This window comes from Pimephales promelas, chromosome 3 (assembly GCF_988280905.1).
Source record: "Pimephales promelas chromosome 3, fPimPro1.hap1.1, whole genome shotgun sequence".
Lineage (NCBI taxonomy): Eukaryota > Metazoa > Chordata > Actinopteri > Cypriniformes > Leuciscidae > Pimephales > Pimephales promelas.
The window spans coordinates 46,557,778-46,574,879 of NC_142771.1; the positions used below are offsets into that span (position 1 = coordinate 46,557,778).

The window sequence follows — 17,102 nt, forward strand, 5'->3', positions numbered from 1 at the left end:
AGTAAACTATATAAAGCTTACAGCACCTGGTATTCCCAGGCGGTCTCCCATCCAAGTACTAACCAGGCCCGACCCTGCTTAGCATCCGAGATCAGACGAGTTCGGGCGTTCTCAAGGTGGTATGGCCGTAAGCGAAATCTGCTGCCAAAATTGGGCTATTTGAATGGTTAGAACATTAGGGTAGTAAACTATATAAAGCTTACAGCACCTGGTATTCCCAGGCGGTCTCCCATTCAAGTACTAACCAGGCCCGACCCTGCTTAGCTTCCGAGATCAGACGAGTTCGGGCGTTCTCAAGGTGGTATGGCCGTAAGCGAAATCCGCTGCCAAAATTGGGCTATTTGAAGAAGAAAAAAAAAGAGACTCTTTCAGGCTTTCTGAAGAAACTCAGAGAATATTTCAGGCATTTCGAGGGGAAAAAAGACAATTTAGGATTTTTGAACCATTTCATTGACTCTTTTTTTTTTTTTTTTTTTTTTAAACAATAAAGCTTACAGCACCTGGTATTCCCAGGCGGTCTCCCATCCAAGTACTAACCAGGCCCGACCCTGCTTAGCTTCCGAGATCAGACGAGTTCGGGCGTTCTCAAGGTGGTATGGCCGTAAGCGAAATCTGCTGCCAAAATTGGGCTATTTGAATGGTTAGAACATTAGGGTAGTAAACTATATAAAGCTTACAGCACCTGGTATTCCCAGGCGGTCTTCCATCCAAGTACTAACCAGGCCCGACCCTGCTTAGCTTCCGAGATCAGACGAGTTCGGGCGTTCTCAAGGTGGTATGGCCGTAAGCGAAATCTGCTGCCAAAATTGGGCTATTTGAATGGTTAGAACATTAGGGTAGTAAACTATATAAAGCTTACAGCACCTGGTATTCCCAGGCGGTCTCCCATCCAAGTACTAACCAGGCCCGACCCTGCTTAGCTTCCGAGATCAGACGAGTTCGGGCGATCTCAAGGTGGTATGGCCGTAAGCGAAATCTGCTGCCAAAATTGGGCTATTTGAATGGTTAGAACATTAGGGTAGTAAACTATATAAAGCTTACAGCACCTGGTATTCCCAGGCGGTCTCCCATTCAAGTACTAACCAGGCCCGACCCTGCTTAGCTTCCGAGATCAGACGAGTTCGGGCGTTCTCAAGGTGGTATGGCCGTAAGCGAAATCCGCTGCCAAAATTGGGCTATTTGAAGAAGAAAAAAAAAGAGACTCTTTCAGGCTTTCTGAAGAAACTCAGAGAATATTTCAGGCATTTCGAGGGGAAAAAAGACAATTTAGGATTTTTGAACCATTTCATTGACTCTTTTTTTTTTTTTTTTTTTTTTATACAATAAAGCTTACAGCACCTGGTATTCCCAGGCGGTCTCCCATCCAAGTACTAACCTGGCCCGACCCTGCTTAGCTTCCGAGATCAGACGAGTTCGGGCGTTCTCAAGGTGGTATGGCCGTAAGCGAAATCTGCTGCCAAAATTGGGCTATTTGAATGGTTAGAACATTAGGGTAGTAAACTATATAAAGCTTACAGCACCTGGTATTCCCAGGCGGTCTCCCATCCAAGTACTAACCAGGCCCGACCCTGCTTAGCTTCCGAGATCAGACGAGTTCGGGCGTTCTCAAGGTGGTATGGCCGTAAGCGAAATCTGCTGCCAAAATTGGGCTATTTGAATGGTTAGAACATTAGGGTAGTAAACTATATAAAGCTTACAGCACCTGGTATTCCCAGGCCGTCTCCCATTCAAGTACTAACCAGGCCCGACCCTGCTTAGCTTCCGAGATCAGACGAGTTCGGGCGTTCTCAAGGTGGTATGGCCGTAAGCGAAATCCGCTGCCAAAATTGGGCTATTTTAAGAAGAAAAAAAAAGAGACTCTTTCAGGCTTTCTGAAGAAACTCAGAGAATATTTCAGGCATTTCGAGGGGAAAAAAGACAATTTAGGATTTTTGAACCATTTCATTGACTCTTTTTTTTTTTTTTTTTTTTTTATACAATAAAGCTTACAGCACCTGGTATTCCCAGGCGGTCTCCCATCCAAGTACTAACCTGGCCCGACCCTGCTTAGCTTCCGAGATCAGACGAGTTCGGGCGTTCTCAAGGTGGTATGGCCGTAAGCGAAATCTGCTGCCAAAATTGGGCTATTTGAATGGTTAGAACATTAGGGTAGTAAACTATATAAAGCTTACAGCACCTGGTATTCCCAGGCGGTCTCCCATTCAAGTACTAACCAGGCCCGACCCTGCTTAGCTTCCGAGATCAGACGAGTTCGGGCGTTCTCAAGGTGGTATGGCCGTAAGCGAAATCCGCTGCCAAAATTGGGCTATTTGAAGAAGAAAAAAAAAGAGACTCTTTCAGGCTTTCTGAAGAAACTCAGAGAATATTTCAGGCATTTCGAGGGGAAAAAAGACAATTTAGGATTTTTGAACCATTTCATTGACTCTTTTTTTTTTTTTTTTTTTTTTAAACAATAAAGCTTACAGCACCTAGTATTCCCAGGCGGTCTCCCATCCAAGTACTAACCAGGCCCGACCCTGCTTAGCTTCCGAGATCAGACGAGTTCGGGCGTTCTCAAGGTGGTATGGCCGTAAGCGAAATCTGCTGCCAAAATTGGGCTATTTGAATGGTTAGAACATTAGGGTAGTAAACTATATAAAGCTTACAGCACCTGGTATTCCCAGGCGGTCTCCCATCCAAGGACTAACCAGGCCCGACCCTGCTTAGCTTCCGAGATCAGACGAGTTCGGGCGTTCTCAAGGTGGTATGGCCGTAAGCGAAATCTGCTGCCAAAATTGGGCTATTTGAATGGTTAGAACATTAGGGTAGTAAACTATATAAAGCTTACAGCACCTGGTATTCCCAGGCGGTCTCCCATCCAAGTACTAACCAGGCCCGACCCTGCTTAGCTTCCGAGATCAGACGAGTTCGGGCGTTCTCAAGGTGGTATGGCCGTAAGCGAAATCTGCTGCCAAAATTGGGCTATTTGAATGGTTAGAACATTAGGGTAGTAAACTATATAAAGCTTACAGCACCTGGTATTCCCAGGCGGTCTCCCATCCAAGTACTAACCAGGCCCGACCCTGCTTAGCTTCCGAGATCAGACGAGTTCGGGCGTTCTCAAGGTGGTATGGCCGTAAGCGAAATCTGCTGCCAAAATTGGGCTATTTGAATGGTTAGAACATTAGGGTAGTAAACTATATAAAGCTTACAGCACCTGGTATTCCCAGGCGGTCTCCCATCCAAGTACTAACCAGGCCCGACCCTGCTTAGCTGCCGAGATCAGACGAGTTCGGGCGTTCTCAAGGTGGTATGGCCGTAAGCGAAATCTGCTGCCAAAATTGGGCTATTTGAATGGTTAGAACATTAGGGTAGTAAACTATATAAAGCTTACAGCACCTGGTATTCCCAGGCGGTCTCCCATCCAAGTACTAACCAGGCCCGACCCTGCTTAGCTTCCGAGATCAGACGAGTTCGGGCGTTCTCAAGGTGGTATGGCCGTAAGCGAAATCTGCTGCCAAAATTGGGCTATTTGAATGGTTAGAACATTAGGGTAGTAAACTATATAAAGCTTACAGCACCTGGTATTCCCAGGCGGTCTCCCATCCAAGTACTAACCAGGCCCGACCCTGCTTAGCTTCCGAGATCAGACGAGTTCGGGCGTTCTCAAGGTGGTATGGCCGTAAGCGAAATCTGCTGCCAAAATTGGGCTATTTGAATGGTTAGAACATTAGGGTAGTAAACTATATAAAGCTTACAGCACCTGGTATTCCCAGGCGGTCTCCCATCCAAGTACTAACCAGGCCCGACCCTGCTTAGCTTCCGAGATCAGATGATTTTGGGCGTTCTCAAGGTGGTATGGCCGTAAGCGAAATCTGCTGCCAAAATTGGGCTATTTGAATGGTTAGAACATTAGGGTAGTAAACTATATAAAGCTTACAGCACCTGGTATTCCCAGGCGGTCTCCCATCCAAGTACTAACCAGGCCCGACCCTGCTTAGCTTCCGAGATCAGACGAGTTCGGGCTTTCTCAAGGTGGTATGGCCGTAAGCGAAATCTGCTGCCAAAATTGGGCTATTTGAAGAAGAAAAAAAAGAGACTCTTTCAGGCTTTCTGAAGAAACTCAGAGAATATTTCAGGCATTTCGAGGGGAAAAAAGACAATTTAGGATTTTTGAACCATTTCATTGACTCTTTTTTTTTTTTTTTTTTTTTTTATACAATAAAGCTTACAGCACCTGGTATTCCCAGGCGGTCTCCCATCCAAGTACTAACCTGGCCCGACCCTGCTTAGCTTCCGAGATCAGACGAGTTCGGGCGTTCTCAAGGTGGTATGGCCGTAAGCGAAATCTGCTGCCAAAATTGGGCTATTTGAATGGTTAGAACATTAGGGTAGTAAACTATATAAAGCTTACAGCACCTGGTATTCCCAGGCGGTCTCCCATCCAAGTACTAACCAGGCCCGACCCTGCTTAGCTTCCGAGATCAGACGAGTTCGGGCGTTCTCAAGGTGGTATGGCCGTAAGCGAAATCTGTTGCCAAAATTGGGCTATTTGAATGGTTAGAACATTAGGGTAGTAAACTATATAAAGCTTACAGCACCTGGTATTCCCAGGCGGTCTCCCATCCAAGTACTAACCAGGCCCGACCCTGCTTAGCTTCCGAGATCAGACGAGTTCGGGCGTTCTCAAGGTGGTATGGCCGTAAGCGAAATCTGCTGCCAAAATTGGGCTATTTGAATGGTTAGAACATTAGGGTAGTAAACTATATAAAGCTTACAGCACCTGGTATTCCCAGGCGGTCTCCCATCCAAGTACTAACCAGGCCCGACCCTGCTTAGCTTCCGAGATCAGACGAGTTCGGGCGTTCTCAAGGTGGTATGGCCGTAAGCGAAATCTGCTGCCAAAATTGGGCTATTTGAATGGTTAGAACATTAGGGTAGTAAACTATATAAAGCTTACAGCACCTGGTATTCCCAGGCGGTCTCCCATTCAAGTACTAACCAGGCCCGACCCTGCTTAGCTTCCGAGATCAGACGAGTTCGGGCGTTCTCAAGGTGGTATGGCCGTAAGCGAAATCCGCTGCCAAAATTGGGCTATTTGAAGAAGAAAAAAAAAGAGACTCTTTCAGGCTTTCTGAAGAAACTCAGAGAATATTTCAGGCATTTCGAGGGGAAAAAAGACAATTTAGGATTTTTGAACCATTTCATTGACTCTTTTTTTTTTTTTTTTTTTTTTAAACAATAAAGCTTACAGCACCTGGTATTCCCAGGCGGTCTCCCATCCAAGTACTAACCAGGCCCGACCCTGCTTAGCTTCCGAGATCAGACGAGTTCGGGCGTTCTCAAGGTGGTATGGCCGTAAGCGAAATCTGCTGCCAAAATTGGGCTATTTGAATGGTTAGAACATTAGGGTAGTAAACTATATAAAGCTTACAGCACCTGGTATTCCCAGGCGGTCTCCCATCCAAGTACTAACCAGGCCCGACCCTGCTTAGCTTCCGAGATCAGACGAGTTCGGGCGTTCTCAAGGTGGTATGGCCGTAAGCGAAATCTGCTGCCAAAATTGGGCTATTTGAATGGTTAGAACATTAGGGTAGTAAACTATATAAAGCTTACAGCACCTGGTATTCCCAGGCGGTCTTCCATCCAAGTACTAACCAGGCCCGACCCTGCTTAGCTTCCGAGATCAGACGAGTTCGGGCGTTCTCAAGGTGGTATGGCCGTAAGCGAAATCTGCTGCCAAAATTGGGCTATTTGAATGGTTAGAACATTAGGGTAGTAAACTATATAAAGCTTACAGCACCTGGTATTCCCAGGCGGTCTCCCATCCAAGTACTAACCAGGCCCGACCCTGCTTAGCTTCCGAGATCAGACGAGTTCGGGCGTTCTCAAGGTGGTATGGCCGTAAGCGAAATCTGCTGCCAAAATTGGGCTATTTGAATGGTTAGAACATTAGGGTAGTAAACTATATAAAGCTTACAACACCTGGTATTCCCAGGCGGTCTCCCATCCAAGTACTAACCAGGCCCGACCCTGCTTAGCTTCCGAGATCAGACGAGTTCGGGCGTTCTCAAGGTGGTATGGCCGTAAGCGAAATCTGCTGCCAAAATTGGGCTATTTGAATGGTTAGAACATTAGGTTAGTAAACTATATAAAGCTTACAGCACCTGGTATTCCCAGGCGGTCTCCCATCCAAGTACTAACCAGGCCCGACCCTGCTTAGCTTCCGAGATCAGACGAGTTCGGGCGTTCTCAAGGTGGTATGGCCGTAAGCGAAATCTGCTGCCAAAATTGGGCTATTTGAATGGTTAGAACATTAGGGTAGTAAACTATATAAAGCTTACAGCACCTGGTATTCCCAGGCCGTCTCCCATTCAAGTACTAACCAGGCCCGACCCTGCTTAGCTTCCGAGATCAGACGAGTTCGGGCGTTCTCAAGGTGGTATGGCCGTAAGCGAAATCCGCTGCCAAAATTGGGCTATTTGAAGAAGAAAAAAAAAGAGACTCTTTCAGGCTTTCTGAAGAAACTCAGAGAATATTTCAGGCATTTCGAGGGGAAAAAAGACAATTTAGGATTTTTGAACCATTTCATTGACTCTTTTTTTTTTTTTTTTTTTTTATACAATAAAGCTTACAGCACCTGGTATTCCCAGGCGGTCTCCCATCCAAGTACTAACCTGGCCCGACCCTGCTTAGCTTCCGAGATCAGACGAGTTCGGGCGTTCTCAAGGTGGTATGGCCGTAAGCGAAATCTGCTGCCAAAATTGGGCTATTTGAATGGTTAGAACATTAGGGTAGTAAACTATATAAAGCTTACAGCACCTGGTATTCCCAGGCGGTCTCCCATCCAAGTACTAACCAGGCCCGACCCTGCTTAGCTTCCGAGATCAGACGAGTTCGGGCGTTCTCAAGGTGGTATGGCCGTAAGCGAAATCTGCTGCCAAAATTGGGCTATTTGAATGGTTAGAACATTAGGGTAGTAAACTATATAAAGCTTACAGCACCTGGTATTCCCAGGCGGTCTCCCATCCAAGTACTAACCAGGCCCGACCCTGCTTAGCTTCCGAGATCAGACGAGTTCGGGCGTTCTCAAGGTGGTATGGCCGTAAGCGAAATCCGCTGCCAAAATTGGGCTATTTGAATGGTTAGAACATTAGGGTAGTAAACTATATAAAGCTTACAGCACCTGGTATTCCCAGGCGGTCTCCCATCCAAGTACTAACCAGGCCCGACCCTGCTTAGCTTCCGAGATCAGACGAGTTCGGGCGTTCTCAAGGTGGTATGGCCGTAAGCGAAATCTGCTGCCAAAATTGGGCTATTTGAATGGTTAGAACATTAGGGTAGTAAACTATATAAAGCTTACAGCACCTGGTATTCCCAGGCGGTCTCCCATCCAAGTACTAACCAGGCCCGACCCTGCTTAGCTTCCGAGATCAGACGAGTTCGGGCGTTCTCAAGGTGGTATGGCCGTAAGCGAAATCTGCTGCCAAAATTGGGCTATTTGAATGGTTAGAACATTAGGGTAGTAAACTATATAAAGCTTACAGCACCTGGTATTCCCAGGCGGTCTCCCATCCAAGTACTAACCAGGCCCGACCCTGCTTAGCTTCCGAGATCAGATGATTTTGGGCGTTCTCAAGGTGGTATGGCCGTAAGCGAAATCTGCTGCCAAAATTGGGCTATTTGAATGGTTAGAACATTAGGGTAGTAAACTATATAAAGCTTACAGCACCTGGTATTCCCAGGCGGTCTCCCATCCAAGTACTAACCAGGCCCGACCCTGCTTAGCTTCCGAGATCAGACGAGTTCGGGCTTTCTCAAGGTGGTATGGCCGTAAGCGAAATCTGCTGCCAAAATTGGGCTATTTGAAGAAGAAAAAAAAGAGACTCTTTCAGGCTTTCTGAAGAAACTCAGAGAATATTTCAGGCATTTCGAGGGGAAAAAAGACAATTTAGGATTTTTGAACCATTTCATTGACTCTTTTTTTTTTTTTTTTTTTTTATACAATAAAGCTTACAGCACCTGGTATTCCCAGGCGGTCTCCCATCCAAGTACTAACCTGGCCCGACCCTGCTTAGCTTCCGAGATCAGACGAGTTCGGGCGTTCTCAAGGTGGTATGGCCGTAAGCGAAATCTGCTGCCAAAATTGGGCTATTTGAATGGTTAGAACATTAGGGTAGTAAACTATATAAAGCTTACAGCACCTGGTATTCCCAGGCGGTCTCCCATCCAAGTACTAACCAGGCCCGACCCTGCTTAGCTTCCGAGATCAGACGAGTTCGGGCGTTCTCAAGGTGGTATGGCCGTAAGCGAAATCTGTTGCCAAAATTGGGCTATTTGAATGGTTAGAACATTAGGGTAGTAAACTATATAAAGCTTACAGCACCTGGTATTCCCAGGCGGTCTCCCATCCAAGTACTAACCAGGCCCGACCCTGCTTAGCTTCCGAGATCAGACGAGTTCGGGCGTTCTCAAGGTGGTATGGCCGTAAGCGAAATCTGCTGCCAAAATTGGGCTATTTGAATGGTTAGAACATTAGGGTAGTAAACTATATAAAGCTTACAGCACCTGGTATTCCCAGGCGGTCTCCCATCCAAGTACTAACCAGGCCCGACCCTGCTTAGCTTCCGAGATCAGACGAGTTCGGGCGTTCTCAAGGTGGTATGGCCGTAAGCGAAATCTGCTGCCAAAATTGGGCTATTTGAATGGTTAGAACATTAGGGTAGTAAACTATATAAAGCTTACAGCACCTGGTATTCCCAGGCGGTCTCCCATTCAAGTACTAACCAGGCCCGACCCTGCTTAGCTTCCGAGATCAGACGAGTTCGGGCGTTCTCAAGGTGGTATGGCCGTAAGCGAAATCCGCTGCCAAAATTGGGCTATTTGAAGAAGAAAAAAAAAGAGACTCTTTCAGGCTTTCTGAAGAAACTCAGAGAATATTTCAGGCATTTCGAGGGGAAAAAAGACAATTTAGGATTTTTGAACCATTTCATTGACTCTTTTTTTTTTTTTTTTTTTTTTTAAACAATAAAGCTTACAGCACCTGGTATTCCCAGGCGGTCTCCCATCCAAGTACTAACCAGGCCCGACCCTGCTTAGCTTCCGAGATCAGACGAGTTCGGGCGTTCTCAAGGTGGTATGGCCGTAAGCGAAATCTGCTGCCAAAATTGGGCTATTTGAATGGTTAGAACATTAGGGTAGTAAACTATATAAAGCTTACAGCACCTGGTATTCCCAGGCGGTCTCCCATCCAAGTACTAACCAGGCCCGACCCTGCTTAGCTTCCGAGATCAGACGAGTTCGGGCGTTCTCAAGGTGGTATGGCCGTAAGCGAAATCTGCTGCCAAAATTGGGCTATTTGAATGGTTAGAACATTAGGGTAGTAAACTATATAAAGCTTACAGCACCTGGTATTCCCAGGCGGTCTCCCATCCAAGTACTAACCAGGCCCGACCCTGCTTAGCTTCCGAGATCAGACGAGTTCGGGCGTTCTCAAGGTGGTATGGCCGTAAGCGAAATCTGCTGCCAAAATTGGGCTATTTGAATGGTTAGAACATTAGGGTAGTAAACTATATAAAGCTTACAGCACCTGGTATTCCCAGGCGGTCTCCCATCCAAGTACTAACCAGGCCCGACCCTGCTTAGCTTCCGAGATCAGACGAGTTCGGGCGTTCTCAAGGTGGTATGGCCGTAAGCGAAATCTGCTGCCAAAATTGGGCTATTTGAATGGTTAGAACATTAGGGTAGTAAACTATATAAAGCTTACAGCACCTGGTATTCCCAGGCGGTCTCCCATCCAAGTACTAACCAGGCCCGACCCTGCTTAGCTTCCGAGATCAGACGAGTTCGGGCGTTCTCAAGGTGGTATGGCCGTAAGCGAAATCTGCTGCCAAAATTGGGCTATTTGAATGGTTAGAACATTAGGGTAGTAAACTATATAAAGCTTACAGCACCTGGTATTCCCAGGCGGTCTCCCATCCAAGTACTAACCAGGCCCGACCCTGCTTAGCTTCCGAGATCAGACGAGTTCGGGCGTTCTCAAGGTGGTATGGCCGTAAGCGAAATCTGCTGCCAAAATTGGGCTATTTGAATGGTTAGAACATTAGGGTAGTAAACTATATAAAGCTTACAGCACCTGGTATTCCCAGGCGGTCTCCCATCCAAGTACTAACCTGGCCCGACCCTGCTTAGCTTCCGAGATCAGACGAGTTCGGGCGTTCTCAAGGTGGTATGGCCGTAAGCGAAATCTGCTGCCAAAATTGGGCTATTTGAATGGTTAGAACATTAGGGTAGTAAACTATATAAAGCTTACAGCACCTGGTATTCCCAGGCGGTCTCCCATCCAAGTACTAACCAGGCCCGACCCTGCTTAGCTTCCGAGATCAGACGAGTTCGGGCGTTCGCAAGGTGGTATGGCCGTAAGCGAAATCTGTTGCCAAAATTGGGCTATTTGAATGGTTAGAACATTAGGGTAGTAAACTATATAAAGCTTACAGCACCTGGTATTCCCAGGCGGTCTCCCATTCAAGTACTAACCAGGCCCGACCCTGCTTAGCTTCCGAGATCAGACGAGTTCGGGCGTTCTCAAGGTGGTATGGCCGTTAGCGAAATCCGCTGCCAAAATTGGGCTATTTGAAGAAGAAAAAAAAAGAGACTCTTTCAGGCTTTCTGAAGAAACTCAGAGAATATTTCAGGCATTTCGAGGGGAAAAAAGACAATTTAGGATTTTTGAACCATTTCATTGACTCTTTTTTTTTTTTTTTTTTTTTTATACAATAAAGCTTACAGCACCTGGTATTCCCAGGCGGTCTCCCATCCAAGTACTAACCTGGCCCGACCCTGCTTAGCTTCCGAGATCAGACGAGTTCGGGCGTTCTCAAGGTGGTATGGCCGTAAGCGAAATCTGCTGCCAAAATTGGGCTATTTGAATGGTTAGAACATTAGGGTAGTAAACTATATAAAGCTTACAGCACCTGGTATTCCCAGGCGGTCTCCCATCCAAGTACTAACCAGGCCCGACCCTGCTTAGCTTCCGAGATCAGACGAGTTCGGGCGTTCTCAAGGTGGTATGGCCGTAAGCGAAATCTGTTGCCAAAATTGGGCTATTTGAATGGTTAGAACATTAGGGTAGTAAACTATATAAAGCTTACAGCACCTGGTATTCCCAGGCGGTCTCCCATTCAAGTACTAACCAGGCCCGACCCTGCTTAGCTTCCGAGATCAGACGAGTTCGGGCGTTCTCAAGGTGGTATGGCCGTAAGCGAAATCCGCTGCCAAAATTGGGCTATTTGAAGAAGAAAAAAAAAGAGACTCTTTCAGGCTTTCTGAAGAAACTCAGAGAATATTTCAGGCATTTCGAGGGGAAAAAAGACAATTTAGGATTTTTGAACCATTTCATTGACTCTTTTTTTTTTTTTTTTTTTTTTTAAACAATAAAGCTTACAGCACCTGGTATTCCCAGGCGGTCTCCCATCCAAGTACTAACCAGGCCCGACCCTGTTTAGCTTCCGAGATCAGACGAGTTCGGGCGTTCTCAAGGTGGTATGGCCGTAAGCGAAATCTGCTGCCAAAATTGGGCTATTTGAATGGTTAGAACATTAGGGTAGTAAACTATATAAAGCTTACAGCACCTGGTATTCCCAGGCGGTCTCCCATCCAAGTACTAACCAGGCCCGACCCTGCTTAGCTTCCGAGATCAGACGAGTTCGGGCGTTCTCAAGGTGGTATGGCCGTAAGCGAAATCTGCTGCCAAAATTGGGCTATTTGAATGGTTAGAACATTAGGGTAGTAAACTATATAAAGCTTACAGCACCTGGTATTCCCAGGCGGTCTCCCATCCAAGTACTAACCAGGCCCGACCCTGCTTAGCTTCCGAGATCAGACGAGTTCGGGCGTTCTCAAGGTGGTATGGCCGTAAGCGAAATCTGCTGCCAAAATTGGGCTATTTGAATGGTTAGAACATTAGGGTAGTAAACTATATAAAGCTTACAGCACCTGGTATTCCCAGGCGGTCTCCCATCCAAGTACTAACCAGGCCCGACCCTGCTTAGCTTCCGAGATCAGACGAGTTCGGGCGTTCTCAAGGTGGTATGGCCGTAAGCGAAATCTGCTGCCAAAATTGGGCTATTTGAATGGTTAGAACATTAGGGTAGTAAACTATATAAAGCTTACAGCACCTGGTATTCCCAGGCGGTCTCCCATCCAAGTACTAACCAGGCCCGACCCTGCTTAGCTTCCGAGATCAGACGAGTTCGGGCGTTCTCAAGGTGGTATGGCCGTAAGCGAAATCTGCTGCCAAAATTGGGCTATTTGAATGGTTAGAACATTAGGGTAGTAAACTATATAAAGCTTACAGCACCTGGTATTCCCAGGCGGTCTCCCATCCAAGTACTAACCAGGCCCGACCCTGCTTAGCTTCCGAGATCAGACGAGTTCGGGCGTCCTCAAGGTGGTATGGCCGTAAGCGAAATCTGCTGCCAAAATTGGGCTATTTGAATGGTTAGAACATTAGGGTAGTAAACTATATAAAGCTTACAGCACCTGGTATTCCCAGGCGGTCTCCCATCCAAGTACTAACCAGGCCCGACCCTGCTTAGCTTCCGAGATCAGACGAGTTCGGGCGTTCTCAAGGTGGTATGGCCGTAAGCGAAATCTGCTGCCAAAATTGGGCTATTTGAATGGTTAGAACATTAGGGTAGTAAACTATATAAAGCTTACAGCACCTGGTATTCCCAGGCGGTCTCCCATCCAAGTACTAACCAGGCCCGACCCTGCTTAGCTTCCGAGATCAGACGAGTTCGGGCGTTCTCAAGGTGGTATGGCCGTAAGCGAAATCTGCTGCCAAAATTGGGCTATTTGAATGGTTAGAACATTAGGGTAGTAAACTATATAAAGCTTACAGCACCTGGTATTCCCAGGCGGTCTCCCATCCAAGTACTAACCAGGCCCGACCCTGCTTAGCTTCCGAGATCAGACGAGTTCGGGCGTTCTCAAGGTGGTATGGCCGTAAGCGAAATCTGCTGCCAAAATTGGGCTATTTGAATGGTTAGAACATTAGGGTAGTAAACTATATAAAGCTTACAGCACCTGGTATTCCCAGGCGGTCTCCCATCCAAGTACTAACCAGGCCCGACCCTGCTTAGCTTCCGAGATCAGACGAGTTCGGGCGTTCTCAAGGTGGTATGGCCGTAAGCGAATTCTGCTGCCAAAATTGGGCTATTTGAATGGTTAGAACATTAGGGTAGTAAACTATATAAAGCTTACAGCACCTGGTATTCCCAGGCGGTCTCCCATCCAAGTACTAACCAGGCCCGACCCTGCTTAGCTTCCGAGATCAGACGAGTTCGGGCGTTCTCAAGGTGGTATGGCCGTAAGCGAAATCTGCTGCCAAAATTGGGCTATTTGAATGGTTAGAACATTAGGGTAGTAAACTATATAAAGCTTACAGCACCTGGTATTCCCAGGCGGTCTCCCATTCAAGTACTAACCAGGCCCGACCCTGCTTAGCTTCCGAGATCAGACGAGTTCGGGCGTTCTCAAGGTGGTATGGCCGTAAGCGAAATCCGCTGCCAAAATTGGGCTATTTGAAGAAGAAAAAAAAAGAGACTCTTTCAGGCTTTCTGAAGAAACTCAGAGAATATTTCAGGCATTTCGAGGGGAAAAAAGACAATTTAGGATTTTTGAACCATTTCATTGACTCTTTTTTTTTTTTTTTTTTTTTTAAACAATAAAGCTTACAGCACCTGGTATTCCCAGGCGGTCTCCCATCCAAGTACTAACCAGGCCCGACCCTGCTTAGCTTCCGAGATCAGACGAGTTCAGGCGTTCTCAAGGTGGTATGGCCGTAAGCGAAATCTGCTGCCAAAATTGGGCTATTTGAATGGTTAGAACATTAGGGTAGTAAACTATATAAAGCTTACAGCACCTGGTATTCCCAGGCGGTCTCCCATCCAAGGACTAACCAGGCCCGACCCTGCTTAGCTTCCGAGATCAGACGAGTTCGGGCGTTCTCAAGGTGGTATGGCCGTAAGCGAAATCTGCTGCCAAAATTGGGCTATTTGAATGGTTAGAACATTAGGGTAGTAAACTATATAAAGCTTACAGCACCTGGTATTCCCAGGCGGTCTCCCATCCAAGTACTAACCAGGCCCGACCCTGCTTAGCTTCCGAGATCAGACGAGTTCGGGCGTTCTCAAGGTGGTATGGCCGTAAGCGAAATCTGCTGCCAAAATTGGGCTATTTGAATGGTTAGAACATTAGGGTAGTAAACTATATAAAGCTTACAGCACCTGGTATTCCCAGGCGGTCTCCCATCCAAGTACTAACCAGGCCCGACCCTGCTTAGCATCCGAGATCAGACGAGTTCGGGCGTTCTCAAGGTGGTATGGCCGTAAGCGAAATCTGCTGCCAAAATTGGGCTATTTGAATGGTTAGAACATTAGGGTAGTAAACTATATAAAGCTTACAGCACCTGGTATTCCCAGGCGGTCTCCCATTCAAGTACTAACCAGGCCCGACCCTGCTTAGCTTCCGAGATCAGACGAGTTCGGGCGTTCTCAAGGTGGTATGGCCGTAAGCGAAATCCGCTGCCAAAATTGGGCTATTTGAAGAAGAAAAAAAAAGAGACTCTTTCAGGCTTTCTGAAGAAACTCAGAGAATATTTCAGGCATTTCGAGGGGAAAAAAGACAATTTAGGATTTTTGAACCATTTCATTGACTCTTTTTTTTTTTTTTTTTTTTTTAAACAATAAAGCTTACAGCACCTGGTATTCCCAGGCGGTCTCCCATCCAAGTACTAACCAGGCCCGACCCTGCTTAGCTTCCGAGATCAGACGAGTTCGGGCGTTCTCAAGGTGGTATGGCCGTAAGCGAAATCTGCTGCCAAAATTGGGCTATTTGAATGGTTAGAACATTAGGGTAGTAAACTATATAAAGCTTACAGCACCTGGTATTCCCAGGCGGTCTTCCATCCAAGTACTAACCAGGCCCGACCCTGCTTAGCTTCCGAGATCAGACGAGTTCGGGCGTTCTCAAGGTGGTATGGCCGTAAGCGAAATCTGCTGCCAAAATTGGGCTATTTGAATGGTTAGAACATTAGGGTAGTAAACTATATAAAGCTTACAGCACCTGGTATTCCCAGGCGGTCTCCCATCCAAGTACTAACCAGGCCCGACCCTGCTTAGCTTCCGAGATCAGACGAGTTCGGGCGATCTCAAGGTGGTATGGCCGTAAGCGAAATCTGCTGCCAAAATTGGGCTATTTGAATGGTTAGAACATTAGGGTAGTAAACTATATAAAGCTTACAGCACCTGGTATTCCCAGGCGGTCTCCCATTCAAGTACTAACCAGGCCCGACCCTGCTTAGCTTCCGAGATCAGACGAGTTCGGGCGTTCTCAAGGTGGTATGGCCGTAAGCGAAATCCGCTGCCAAAATTGGGCTATTTGAAGAAGAAAAAAAAAGAGACTCTTTCAGGCTTTCTGAAGAAACTCAGAGAATATTTCAGGCATTTCGAGGGGAAAAAAGACAATTTAGGATTTTTGAACCATTTCATTGACTCTTTTTTTTTTTTTTTTTTTTTTATACAATAAAGCTTACAGCACCTGGTATTCCCAGGCGGTCTCCCATCCAAGTACTAACCTGGCCCGACCCTGCTTAGCTTCCGAGATCAGACGAGTTCGGGCGTTCTCAAGGTGGTATGGCCGTAAGCGAAATCTGCTGCCAAAATTGGGCTATTTGAATGGTTAGAACATTAGGGTAGTAAACTATATAAAGCTTACAGCACCTGGTATTCCCAGGCGGTCTCCCATCCAAGTACTAACCAGGCCCGACCCTGCTTAGCTTCCGAGATCAGACGAGTTCGGGCGTTCTCAAGGTGGTATGGCCGTAAGCGAAATCTGCTGCCAAAATTGGGCTATTTGAATGGTTAGAACATTAGGGTAGTAAACTATATAAAGCTTACAGCACCTGGTATTCCCAGGCCGTCTCCCATTCAAGTACTAACCAGGCCCGACCCTGCTTAGCTTCCGAGATCAGACGAGTTCGGGCGTTCTCAAGGTGGTATGGCCGTAAGCGAAATCCGCTGCCAAAATTGGGCTATTTTAAGAAGAAAAAAAAAGAGACTCTTTCAGGCTTTCTGAAGAAACTCAGAGAATATTTCAGGCATTTCGAGGGGAAAAAAGACAATTTAGGATTTTTGAACCATTTCATTGACTCTTTTTTTTTTTTTTTTTTTTTATACAATAAAGCTTACAGCACCTGGTATTCCCAGGCGGTCTCCCATCCAAGTACTAACCTGGCCCGACCCTGCTTAGCTTCCGAGATCAGACGAGTTCGGGCGTTCTCAAGGTGGTATGGCCGTAAGCGAAATCTGCTGCCAAAATTGGGCTATTTGAATGGTTAGAACATTAGGGTAGTAAACTATATAAAGCTTACAGCACCTGGTATTCCCAGGCGGTCTCCCATTCAAGTACTAACCAGGCCCGACCCTGCTTAGCTTCCGAGATCAGACGAGTTCGGGCGTTCTCAAGGTGGTATGGCCGTAAGCGAAATCCGCTGCCAAAATTGGGCTATTTGAAGAAGAAAAAAAAAGAGACTCTTTCAGGCTTTCTGAAGAAACTCAGAGAATATTTCAGGCATTTCGAGGGGAAAAAAGACAATTTAGGATTTTTGAACCATTTCATTGACTCTTTTTTTTTTTTTTTTTTTTTTAAACAATAAAGCTTACAGCACCTAGTATTCCCAGGCGGTCTCCCATCCAAGTACTAACCAGGCCCGACCCTGCTTAGCTTCCGAGATCAGACGAGTTCGGGCGTTCTCAAGGTGGTATGGCCGTAAGCGAAATCTGCTGCCAAAATTGGGCTATTTGAATGGTTAGAACATTAGGGTAGTAAACTATATAAAGCTTACAGCACCTGGTATTCCCAGGCGGTCTCCCATCCAAGGACTAACCAGGCCCGACCCTGCTTAGCTTCCGAGATCAGACGAGTTCGGGCGTTCTCAAGGTGGTATGGCCGTAAGCGAAATCTGCTGCCAAAATTGGGCTATTTGAATGGTTAGAACATTAGGGTAGTAAACTATATAAAGCTTACAGCACCTGGTATTCCCAGGCGGTCTCCCATCCAAG

The 17,102-nt window shown here is 46.6% G+C and overlaps 83 non-coding genes and 2 pseudogenes across 83 annotated transcripts in view; all 85 read right to left on the reverse strand.

The window, feature by feature from the left end:
* Positions 1 to 14: 14 nt before the first annotated feature.
* LOC148991099 (5S ribosomal RNA) lies at positions 15 to 133 on the reverse strand. Its single transcript, XR_016162043.1, has one exon. It is a non-coding gene; the product is annotated as a 5S ribosomal RNA (ribosomal RNA).
* Positions 134 to 196: 63 nt separating this feature from the next.
* On the reverse strand, positions 197 to 315 carry LOC148991100 (5S ribosomal RNA). Its single transcript, XR_016160889.1, has one exon. It is a non-coding gene; the product is annotated as a 5S ribosomal RNA (ribosomal RNA).
* A 173-nt stretch (positions 316 to 488) lies between these two features.
* Positions 489 to 607, reverse strand: LOC148991101 (5S ribosomal RNA). The gene has a single exon (XR_016157312.1). It is a non-coding gene; the product is annotated as a 5S ribosomal RNA (ribosomal RNA).
* Positions 608 to 670: 63 nt separating this feature from the next.
* On the reverse strand, positions 671 to 789 carry LOC148991102 (5S ribosomal RNA). Its single transcript, XR_016161782.1, has one exon. It is a non-coding gene; the product is annotated as a 5S ribosomal RNA (ribosomal RNA).
* A 63-nt stretch (positions 790 to 852) lies between these two features.
* On the reverse strand, positions 853 to 971 carry LOC148991103 (5S ribosomal RNA). Its single transcript, XR_016161215.1, has one exon. It is a non-coding gene; the product is annotated as a 5S ribosomal RNA (ribosomal RNA).
* Positions 972 to 1,034: 63 nt separating this feature from the next.
* Positions 1,035 to 1,153, reverse strand: LOC148991104 (5S ribosomal RNA). The gene has a single exon (XR_016160890.1). It is a non-coding gene; the product is annotated as a 5S ribosomal RNA (ribosomal RNA).
* A 173-nt stretch (positions 1,154 to 1,326) lies between these two features.
* LOC148991105 (5S ribosomal RNA) lies at positions 1,327 to 1,445 on the reverse strand. Its single transcript, XR_016155691.1, has one exon. It is a non-coding gene; the product is annotated as a 5S ribosomal RNA (ribosomal RNA).
* Positions 1,446 to 1,508: 63 nt separating this feature from the next.
* Positions 1,509 to 1,627, reverse strand: LOC148991106 (5S ribosomal RNA). The gene has a single exon (XR_016157313.1). It is a non-coding gene; the product is annotated as a 5S ribosomal RNA (ribosomal RNA).
* A 63-nt stretch (positions 1,628 to 1,690) lies between these two features.
* On the reverse strand, positions 1,691 to 1,809 carry LOC148991107 (5S ribosomal RNA). The gene has a single exon (XR_016163829.1). It is a non-coding gene; the product is annotated as a 5S ribosomal RNA (ribosomal RNA).
* A 173-nt stretch (positions 1,810 to 1,982) lies between these two features.
* Positions 1,983 to 2,101, reverse strand: LOC148991108 (5S ribosomal RNA). The gene has a single exon (XR_016155702.1). It is a non-coding gene; the product is annotated as a 5S ribosomal RNA (ribosomal RNA).
* Positions 2,102 to 2,164: 63 nt separating this feature from the next.
* LOC148991109 (5S ribosomal RNA) lies at positions 2,165 to 2,283 on the reverse strand. Its single transcript, XR_016160891.1, has one exon. It is a non-coding gene; the product is annotated as a 5S ribosomal RNA (ribosomal RNA).
* A 173-nt stretch (positions 2,284 to 2,456) lies between these two features.
* On the reverse strand, positions 2,457 to 2,575 carry LOC148991110 (5S ribosomal RNA). Its single transcript, XR_016161862.1, has one exon. It is a non-coding gene; the product is annotated as a 5S ribosomal RNA (ribosomal RNA).
* A 63-nt stretch (positions 2,576 to 2,638) lies between these two features.
* Positions 2,639 to 2,757, reverse strand: LOC148991111 (5S ribosomal RNA). Its single transcript, XR_016162589.1, has one exon. It is a non-coding gene; the product is annotated as a 5S ribosomal RNA (ribosomal RNA).
* Positions 2,758 to 2,820: 63 nt separating this feature from the next.
* Positions 2,821 to 2,939, reverse strand: LOC148991112 (5S ribosomal RNA). Its single transcript, XR_016157314.1, has one exon. It is a non-coding gene; the product is annotated as a 5S ribosomal RNA (ribosomal RNA).
* Positions 2,940 to 3,002: 63 nt separating this feature from the next.
* Positions 3,003 to 3,121, reverse strand: LOC148991113 (5S ribosomal RNA). Its single transcript, XR_016157315.1, has one exon. It is a non-coding gene; the product is annotated as a 5S ribosomal RNA (ribosomal RNA).
* A 63-nt stretch (positions 3,122 to 3,184) lies between these two features.
* Positions 3,185 to 3,303, reverse strand: LOC148991114 (5S ribosomal RNA). Its single transcript, XR_016160606.1, has one exon. It is a non-coding gene; the product is annotated as a 5S ribosomal RNA (ribosomal RNA).
* Positions 3,304 to 3,366: 63 nt separating this feature from the next.
* LOC148991115 (5S ribosomal RNA) lies at positions 3,367 to 3,485 on the reverse strand. The gene has a single exon (XR_016157317.1). It is a non-coding gene; the product is annotated as a 5S ribosomal RNA (ribosomal RNA).
* A 63-nt stretch (positions 3,486 to 3,548) lies between these two features.
* On the reverse strand, positions 3,549 to 3,667 carry LOC148991116 (5S ribosomal RNA). Its single transcript, XR_016157318.1, has one exon. It is a non-coding gene; the product is annotated as a 5S ribosomal RNA (ribosomal RNA).
* Positions 3,668 to 3,730: 63 nt separating this feature from the next.
* LOC148991117 (5S ribosomal RNA) lies at positions 3,731 to 3,849 on the reverse strand (annotated as a pseudogene).
* Positions 3,850 to 3,912: 63 nt separating this feature from the next.
* Positions 3,913 to 4,031, reverse strand: LOC148991118 (5S ribosomal RNA). Its single transcript, XR_016162450.1, has one exon. It is a non-coding gene; the product is annotated as a 5S ribosomal RNA (ribosomal RNA).
* Positions 4,032 to 4,204: 173 nt separating this feature from the next.
* On the reverse strand, positions 4,205 to 4,323 carry LOC148991119 (5S ribosomal RNA). The gene has a single exon (XR_016155713.1). It is a non-coding gene; the product is annotated as a 5S ribosomal RNA (ribosomal RNA).
* Positions 4,324 to 4,386: 63 nt separating this feature from the next.
* On the reverse strand, positions 4,387 to 4,505 carry LOC148991120 (5S ribosomal RNA). Its single transcript, XR_016157319.1, has one exon. It is a non-coding gene; the product is annotated as a 5S ribosomal RNA (ribosomal RNA).
* A 63-nt stretch (positions 4,506 to 4,568) lies between these two features.
* LOC148991121 (5S ribosomal RNA) lies at positions 4,569 to 4,687 on the reverse strand. The gene has a single exon (XR_016157320.1). It is a non-coding gene; the product is annotated as a 5S ribosomal RNA (ribosomal RNA).
* Positions 4,688 to 4,750: 63 nt separating this feature from the next.
* LOC148991122 (5S ribosomal RNA) lies at positions 4,751 to 4,869 on the reverse strand. The gene has a single exon (XR_016157321.1). It is a non-coding gene; the product is annotated as a 5S ribosomal RNA (ribosomal RNA).
* Positions 4,870 to 4,932: 63 nt separating this feature from the next.
* On the reverse strand, positions 4,933 to 5,051 carry LOC148991123 (5S ribosomal RNA). The gene has a single exon (XR_016160893.1). It is a non-coding gene; the product is annotated as a 5S ribosomal RNA (ribosomal RNA).
* Positions 5,052 to 5,224: 173 nt separating this feature from the next.
* Positions 5,225 to 5,343, reverse strand: LOC148991124 (5S ribosomal RNA). The gene has a single exon (XR_016157323.1). It is a non-coding gene; the product is annotated as a 5S ribosomal RNA (ribosomal RNA).
* A 63-nt stretch (positions 5,344 to 5,406) lies between these two features.
* Positions 5,407 to 5,525, reverse strand: LOC148991125 (5S ribosomal RNA). Its single transcript, XR_016157324.1, has one exon. It is a non-coding gene; the product is annotated as a 5S ribosomal RNA (ribosomal RNA).
* A 63-nt stretch (positions 5,526 to 5,588) lies between these two features.
* LOC148991126 (5S ribosomal RNA) lies at positions 5,589 to 5,707 on the reverse strand. Its single transcript, XR_016161783.1, has one exon. It is a non-coding gene; the product is annotated as a 5S ribosomal RNA (ribosomal RNA).
* A 63-nt stretch (positions 5,708 to 5,770) lies between these two features.
* On the reverse strand, positions 5,771 to 5,889 carry LOC148991127 (5S ribosomal RNA). The gene has a single exon (XR_016157325.1). It is a non-coding gene; the product is annotated as a 5S ribosomal RNA (ribosomal RNA).
* A 63-nt stretch (positions 5,890 to 5,952) lies between these two features.
* On the reverse strand, positions 5,953 to 6,071 carry LOC148991128 (5S ribosomal RNA). Its single transcript, XR_016161572.1, has one exon. It is a non-coding gene; the product is annotated as a 5S ribosomal RNA (ribosomal RNA).
* Positions 6,072 to 6,134: 63 nt separating this feature from the next.
* LOC148991129 (5S ribosomal RNA) lies at positions 6,135 to 6,253 on the reverse strand. The gene has a single exon (XR_016157326.1). It is a non-coding gene; the product is annotated as a 5S ribosomal RNA (ribosomal RNA).
* Positions 6,254 to 6,316: 63 nt separating this feature from the next.
* Positions 6,317 to 6,435, reverse strand: LOC148991130 (5S ribosomal RNA). Its single transcript, XR_016163830.1, has one exon. It is a non-coding gene; the product is annotated as a 5S ribosomal RNA (ribosomal RNA).
* Positions 6,436 to 6,607: 172 nt separating this feature from the next.
* Positions 6,608 to 6,726, reverse strand: LOC148991131 (5S ribosomal RNA). Its single transcript, XR_016155724.1, has one exon. It is a non-coding gene; the product is annotated as a 5S ribosomal RNA (ribosomal RNA).
* Positions 6,727 to 6,789: 63 nt separating this feature from the next.
* On the reverse strand, positions 6,790 to 6,908 carry LOC148991132 (5S ribosomal RNA). Its single transcript, XR_016157327.1, has one exon. It is a non-coding gene; the product is annotated as a 5S ribosomal RNA (ribosomal RNA).
* A 63-nt stretch (positions 6,909 to 6,971) lies between these two features.
* LOC148991133 (5S ribosomal RNA) lies at positions 6,972 to 7,090 on the reverse strand. The gene has a single exon (XR_016157328.1). It is a non-coding gene; the product is annotated as a 5S ribosomal RNA (ribosomal RNA).
* Positions 7,091 to 7,153: 63 nt separating this feature from the next.
* Positions 7,154 to 7,272, reverse strand: LOC148991134 (5S ribosomal RNA). Its single transcript, XR_016157329.1, has one exon. It is a non-coding gene; the product is annotated as a 5S ribosomal RNA (ribosomal RNA).
* A 63-nt stretch (positions 7,273 to 7,335) lies between these two features.
* On the reverse strand, positions 7,336 to 7,454 carry LOC148991135 (5S ribosomal RNA). Its single transcript, XR_016157330.1, has one exon. It is a non-coding gene; the product is annotated as a 5S ribosomal RNA (ribosomal RNA).
* Positions 7,455 to 7,517: 63 nt separating this feature from the next.
* LOC148991136 (5S ribosomal RNA) lies at positions 7,518 to 7,636 on the reverse strand (annotated as a pseudogene).
* A 63-nt stretch (positions 7,637 to 7,699) lies between these two features.
* Positions 7,700 to 7,818, reverse strand: LOC148991137 (5S ribosomal RNA). Its single transcript, XR_016162452.1, has one exon. It is a non-coding gene; the product is annotated as a 5S ribosomal RNA (ribosomal RNA).
* Positions 7,819 to 7,989: 171 nt separating this feature from the next.
* Positions 7,990 to 8,108, reverse strand: LOC148991138 (5S ribosomal RNA). Its single transcript, XR_016155735.1, has one exon. It is a non-coding gene; the product is annotated as a 5S ribosomal RNA (ribosomal RNA).
* Positions 8,109 to 8,171: 63 nt separating this feature from the next.
* Positions 8,172 to 8,290, reverse strand: LOC148991139 (5S ribosomal RNA). The gene has a single exon (XR_016157331.1). It is a non-coding gene; the product is annotated as a 5S ribosomal RNA (ribosomal RNA).
* A 63-nt stretch (positions 8,291 to 8,353) lies between these two features.
* Positions 8,354 to 8,472, reverse strand: LOC148991140 (5S ribosomal RNA). Its single transcript, XR_016157332.1, has one exon. It is a non-coding gene; the product is annotated as a 5S ribosomal RNA (ribosomal RNA).
* Positions 8,473 to 8,535: 63 nt separating this feature from the next.
* Positions 8,536 to 8,654, reverse strand: LOC148991141 (5S ribosomal RNA). Its single transcript, XR_016157334.1, has one exon. It is a non-coding gene; the product is annotated as a 5S ribosomal RNA (ribosomal RNA).
* A 63-nt stretch (positions 8,655 to 8,717) lies between these two features.
* On the reverse strand, positions 8,718 to 8,836 carry LOC148991142 (5S ribosomal RNA). The gene has a single exon (XR_016160894.1). It is a non-coding gene; the product is annotated as a 5S ribosomal RNA (ribosomal RNA).
* Positions 8,837 to 9,010: 174 nt separating this feature from the next.
* Positions 9,011 to 9,129, reverse strand: LOC148991143 (5S ribosomal RNA). Its single transcript, XR_016157335.1, has one exon. It is a non-coding gene; the product is annotated as a 5S ribosomal RNA (ribosomal RNA).
* Positions 9,130 to 9,192: 63 nt separating this feature from the next.
* LOC148991144 (5S ribosomal RNA) lies at positions 9,193 to 9,311 on the reverse strand. The gene has a single exon (XR_016157336.1). It is a non-coding gene; the product is annotated as a 5S ribosomal RNA (ribosomal RNA).
* A 63-nt stretch (positions 9,312 to 9,374) lies between these two features.
* Positions 9,375 to 9,493, reverse strand: LOC148991145 (5S ribosomal RNA). The gene has a single exon (XR_016157337.1). It is a non-coding gene; the product is annotated as a 5S ribosomal RNA (ribosomal RNA).
* Positions 9,494 to 9,556: 63 nt separating this feature from the next.
* On the reverse strand, positions 9,557 to 9,675 carry LOC148991146 (5S ribosomal RNA). The gene has a single exon (XR_016157338.1). It is a non-coding gene; the product is annotated as a 5S ribosomal RNA (ribosomal RNA).
* Positions 9,676 to 9,738: 63 nt separating this feature from the next.
* LOC148991147 (5S ribosomal RNA) lies at positions 9,739 to 9,857 on the reverse strand. The gene has a single exon (XR_016157339.1). It is a non-coding gene; the product is annotated as a 5S ribosomal RNA (ribosomal RNA).
* A 63-nt stretch (positions 9,858 to 9,920) lies between these two features.
* On the reverse strand, positions 9,921 to 10,039 carry LOC148991148 (5S ribosomal RNA). The gene has a single exon (XR_016157340.1). It is a non-coding gene; the product is annotated as a 5S ribosomal RNA (ribosomal RNA).
* A 63-nt stretch (positions 10,040 to 10,102) lies between these two features.
* Positions 10,103 to 10,221, reverse strand: LOC148991149 (5S ribosomal RNA). Its single transcript, XR_016155747.1, has one exon. It is a non-coding gene; the product is annotated as a 5S ribosomal RNA (ribosomal RNA).
* A 63-nt stretch (positions 10,222 to 10,284) lies between these two features.
* LOC148991150 (5S ribosomal RNA) lies at positions 10,285 to 10,403 on the reverse strand. Its single transcript, XR_016161328.1, has one exon. It is a non-coding gene; the product is annotated as a 5S ribosomal RNA (ribosomal RNA).
* A 63-nt stretch (positions 10,404 to 10,466) lies between these two features.
* Positions 10,467 to 10,585, reverse strand: LOC148991151 (5S ribosomal RNA). Its single transcript, XR_016163111.1, has one exon. It is a non-coding gene; the product is annotated as a 5S ribosomal RNA (ribosomal RNA).
* A 173-nt stretch (positions 10,586 to 10,758) lies between these two features.
* On the reverse strand, positions 10,759 to 10,877 carry LOC148991152 (5S ribosomal RNA). Its single transcript, XR_016155758.1, has one exon. It is a non-coding gene; the product is annotated as a 5S ribosomal RNA (ribosomal RNA).
* Positions 10,878 to 10,940: 63 nt separating this feature from the next.
* Positions 10,941 to 11,059, reverse strand: LOC148991153 (5S ribosomal RNA). Its single transcript, XR_016157341.1, has one exon. It is a non-coding gene; the product is annotated as a 5S ribosomal RNA (ribosomal RNA).
* Positions 11,060 to 11,122: 63 nt separating this feature from the next.
* LOC148991154 (5S ribosomal RNA) lies at positions 11,123 to 11,241 on the reverse strand. Its single transcript, XR_016160895.1, has one exon. It is a non-coding gene; the product is annotated as a 5S ribosomal RNA (ribosomal RNA).
* A 174-nt stretch (positions 11,242 to 11,415) lies between these two features.
* Positions 11,416 to 11,534, reverse strand: LOC148991155 (5S ribosomal RNA). The gene has a single exon (XR_016160561.1). It is a non-coding gene; the product is annotated as a 5S ribosomal RNA (ribosomal RNA).
* A 63-nt stretch (positions 11,535 to 11,597) lies between these two features.
* LOC148991156 (5S ribosomal RNA) lies at positions 11,598 to 11,716 on the reverse strand. The gene has a single exon (XR_016157342.1). It is a non-coding gene; the product is annotated as a 5S ribosomal RNA (ribosomal RNA).
* A 63-nt stretch (positions 11,717 to 11,779) lies between these two features.
* Positions 11,780 to 11,898, reverse strand: LOC148991157 (5S ribosomal RNA). Its single transcript, XR_016157343.1, has one exon. It is a non-coding gene; the product is annotated as a 5S ribosomal RNA (ribosomal RNA).
* A 63-nt stretch (positions 11,899 to 11,961) lies between these two features.
* On the reverse strand, positions 11,962 to 12,080 carry LOC148991158 (5S ribosomal RNA). The gene has a single exon (XR_016157345.1). It is a non-coding gene; the product is annotated as a 5S ribosomal RNA (ribosomal RNA).
* A 63-nt stretch (positions 12,081 to 12,143) lies between these two features.
* Positions 12,144 to 12,262, reverse strand: LOC148991159 (5S ribosomal RNA). Its single transcript, XR_016157346.1, has one exon. It is a non-coding gene; the product is annotated as a 5S ribosomal RNA (ribosomal RNA).
* Positions 12,263 to 12,325: 63 nt separating this feature from the next.
* Positions 12,326 to 12,444, reverse strand: LOC148991160 (5S ribosomal RNA). The gene has a single exon (XR_016161518.1). It is a non-coding gene; the product is annotated as a 5S ribosomal RNA (ribosomal RNA).
* Positions 12,445 to 12,507: 63 nt separating this feature from the next.
* Positions 12,508 to 12,626, reverse strand: LOC148991161 (5S ribosomal RNA). Its single transcript, XR_016157347.1, has one exon. It is a non-coding gene; the product is annotated as a 5S ribosomal RNA (ribosomal RNA).
* A 63-nt stretch (positions 12,627 to 12,689) lies between these two features.
* On the reverse strand, positions 12,690 to 12,808 carry LOC148991162 (5S ribosomal RNA). The gene has a single exon (XR_016157348.1). It is a non-coding gene; the product is annotated as a 5S ribosomal RNA (ribosomal RNA).
* Positions 12,809 to 12,871: 63 nt separating this feature from the next.
* On the reverse strand, positions 12,872 to 12,990 carry LOC148991163 (5S ribosomal RNA). Its single transcript, XR_016157349.1, has one exon. It is a non-coding gene; the product is annotated as a 5S ribosomal RNA (ribosomal RNA).
* Positions 12,991 to 13,053: 63 nt separating this feature from the next.
* Positions 13,054 to 13,172, reverse strand: LOC148991164 (5S ribosomal RNA). Its single transcript, XR_016157350.1, has one exon. It is a non-coding gene; the product is annotated as a 5S ribosomal RNA (ribosomal RNA).
* A 63-nt stretch (positions 13,173 to 13,235) lies between these two features.
* LOC148991165 (5S ribosomal RNA) lies at positions 13,236 to 13,354 on the reverse strand. Its single transcript, XR_016157351.1, has one exon. It is a non-coding gene; the product is annotated as a 5S ribosomal RNA (ribosomal RNA).
* A 63-nt stretch (positions 13,355 to 13,417) lies between these two features.
* On the reverse strand, positions 13,418 to 13,536 carry LOC148991166 (5S ribosomal RNA). Its single transcript, XR_016160896.1, has one exon. It is a non-coding gene; the product is annotated as a 5S ribosomal RNA (ribosomal RNA).
* Positions 13,537 to 13,709: 173 nt separating this feature from the next.
* Positions 13,710 to 13,828, reverse strand: LOC148991167 (5S ribosomal RNA). Its single transcript, XR_016161663.1, has one exon. It is a non-coding gene; the product is annotated as a 5S ribosomal RNA (ribosomal RNA).
* Positions 13,829 to 13,891: 63 nt separating this feature from the next.
* On the reverse strand, positions 13,892 to 14,010 carry LOC148991168 (5S ribosomal RNA). Its single transcript, XR_016162590.1, has one exon. It is a non-coding gene; the product is annotated as a 5S ribosomal RNA (ribosomal RNA).
* Positions 14,011 to 14,073: 63 nt separating this feature from the next.
* Positions 14,074 to 14,192, reverse strand: LOC148991169 (5S ribosomal RNA). Its single transcript, XR_016157352.1, has one exon. It is a non-coding gene; the product is annotated as a 5S ribosomal RNA (ribosomal RNA).
* Positions 14,193 to 14,255: 63 nt separating this feature from the next.
* Positions 14,256 to 14,374, reverse strand: LOC148991170 (5S ribosomal RNA). The gene has a single exon (XR_016162044.1). It is a non-coding gene; the product is annotated as a 5S ribosomal RNA (ribosomal RNA).
* A 63-nt stretch (positions 14,375 to 14,437) lies between these two features.
* LOC148991171 (5S ribosomal RNA) lies at positions 14,438 to 14,556 on the reverse strand. Its single transcript, XR_016160897.1, has one exon. It is a non-coding gene; the product is annotated as a 5S ribosomal RNA (ribosomal RNA).
* A 173-nt stretch (positions 14,557 to 14,729) lies between these two features.
* On the reverse strand, positions 14,730 to 14,848 carry LOC148991172 (5S ribosomal RNA). Its single transcript, XR_016157353.1, has one exon. It is a non-coding gene; the product is annotated as a 5S ribosomal RNA (ribosomal RNA).
* Positions 14,849 to 14,911: 63 nt separating this feature from the next.
* LOC148991173 (5S ribosomal RNA) lies at positions 14,912 to 15,030 on the reverse strand. Its single transcript, XR_016161784.1, has one exon. It is a non-coding gene; the product is annotated as a 5S ribosomal RNA (ribosomal RNA).
* A 63-nt stretch (positions 15,031 to 15,093) lies between these two features.
* Positions 15,094 to 15,212, reverse strand: LOC148991174 (5S ribosomal RNA). The gene has a single exon (XR_016161216.1). It is a non-coding gene; the product is annotated as a 5S ribosomal RNA (ribosomal RNA).
* A 63-nt stretch (positions 15,213 to 15,275) lies between these two features.
* LOC148991175 (5S ribosomal RNA) lies at positions 15,276 to 15,394 on the reverse strand. The gene has a single exon (XR_016160898.1). It is a non-coding gene; the product is annotated as a 5S ribosomal RNA (ribosomal RNA).
* A 173-nt stretch (positions 15,395 to 15,567) lies between these two features.
* LOC148991176 (5S ribosomal RNA) lies at positions 15,568 to 15,686 on the reverse strand. Its single transcript, XR_016155769.1, has one exon. It is a non-coding gene; the product is annotated as a 5S ribosomal RNA (ribosomal RNA).
* Positions 15,687 to 15,749: 63 nt separating this feature from the next.
* LOC148991177 (5S ribosomal RNA) lies at positions 15,750 to 15,868 on the reverse strand. The gene has a single exon (XR_016157354.1). It is a non-coding gene; the product is annotated as a 5S ribosomal RNA (ribosomal RNA).
* A 63-nt stretch (positions 15,869 to 15,931) lies between these two features.
* LOC148991178 (5S ribosomal RNA) lies at positions 15,932 to 16,050 on the reverse strand. The gene has a single exon (XR_016163831.1). It is a non-coding gene; the product is annotated as a 5S ribosomal RNA (ribosomal RNA).
* Positions 16,051 to 16,222: 172 nt separating this feature from the next.
* LOC148991179 (5S ribosomal RNA) lies at positions 16,223 to 16,341 on the reverse strand. Its single transcript, XR_016155780.1, has one exon. It is a non-coding gene; the product is annotated as a 5S ribosomal RNA (ribosomal RNA).
* Positions 16,342 to 16,404: 63 nt separating this feature from the next.
* Positions 16,405 to 16,523, reverse strand: LOC148991180 (5S ribosomal RNA). Its single transcript, XR_016160899.1, has one exon. It is a non-coding gene; the product is annotated as a 5S ribosomal RNA (ribosomal RNA).
* A 173-nt stretch (positions 16,524 to 16,696) lies between these two features.
* LOC148991181 (5S ribosomal RNA) lies at positions 16,697 to 16,815 on the reverse strand. The gene has a single exon (XR_016161863.1). It is a non-coding gene; the product is annotated as a 5S ribosomal RNA (ribosomal RNA).
* A 63-nt stretch (positions 16,816 to 16,878) lies between these two features.
* Positions 16,879 to 16,997, reverse strand: LOC148991182 (5S ribosomal RNA). Its single transcript, XR_016162591.1, has one exon. It is a non-coding gene; the product is annotated as a 5S ribosomal RNA (ribosomal RNA).
* Positions 16,998 to 17,060: 63 nt separating this feature from the next.
* LOC148991183 (5S ribosomal RNA) overlaps positions 17,061 to 17,102 on the reverse strand; it is a 119-nt gene continuing 77 nt past the window's right edge. The window contains exon 1 of the ribosomal RNA XR_016157356.1: positions 17,061 to 17,102. This exon is cut by the window's right edge and continues 77 nt beyond it. This is a non-coding gene — a ribosomal RNA (5S ribosomal RNA).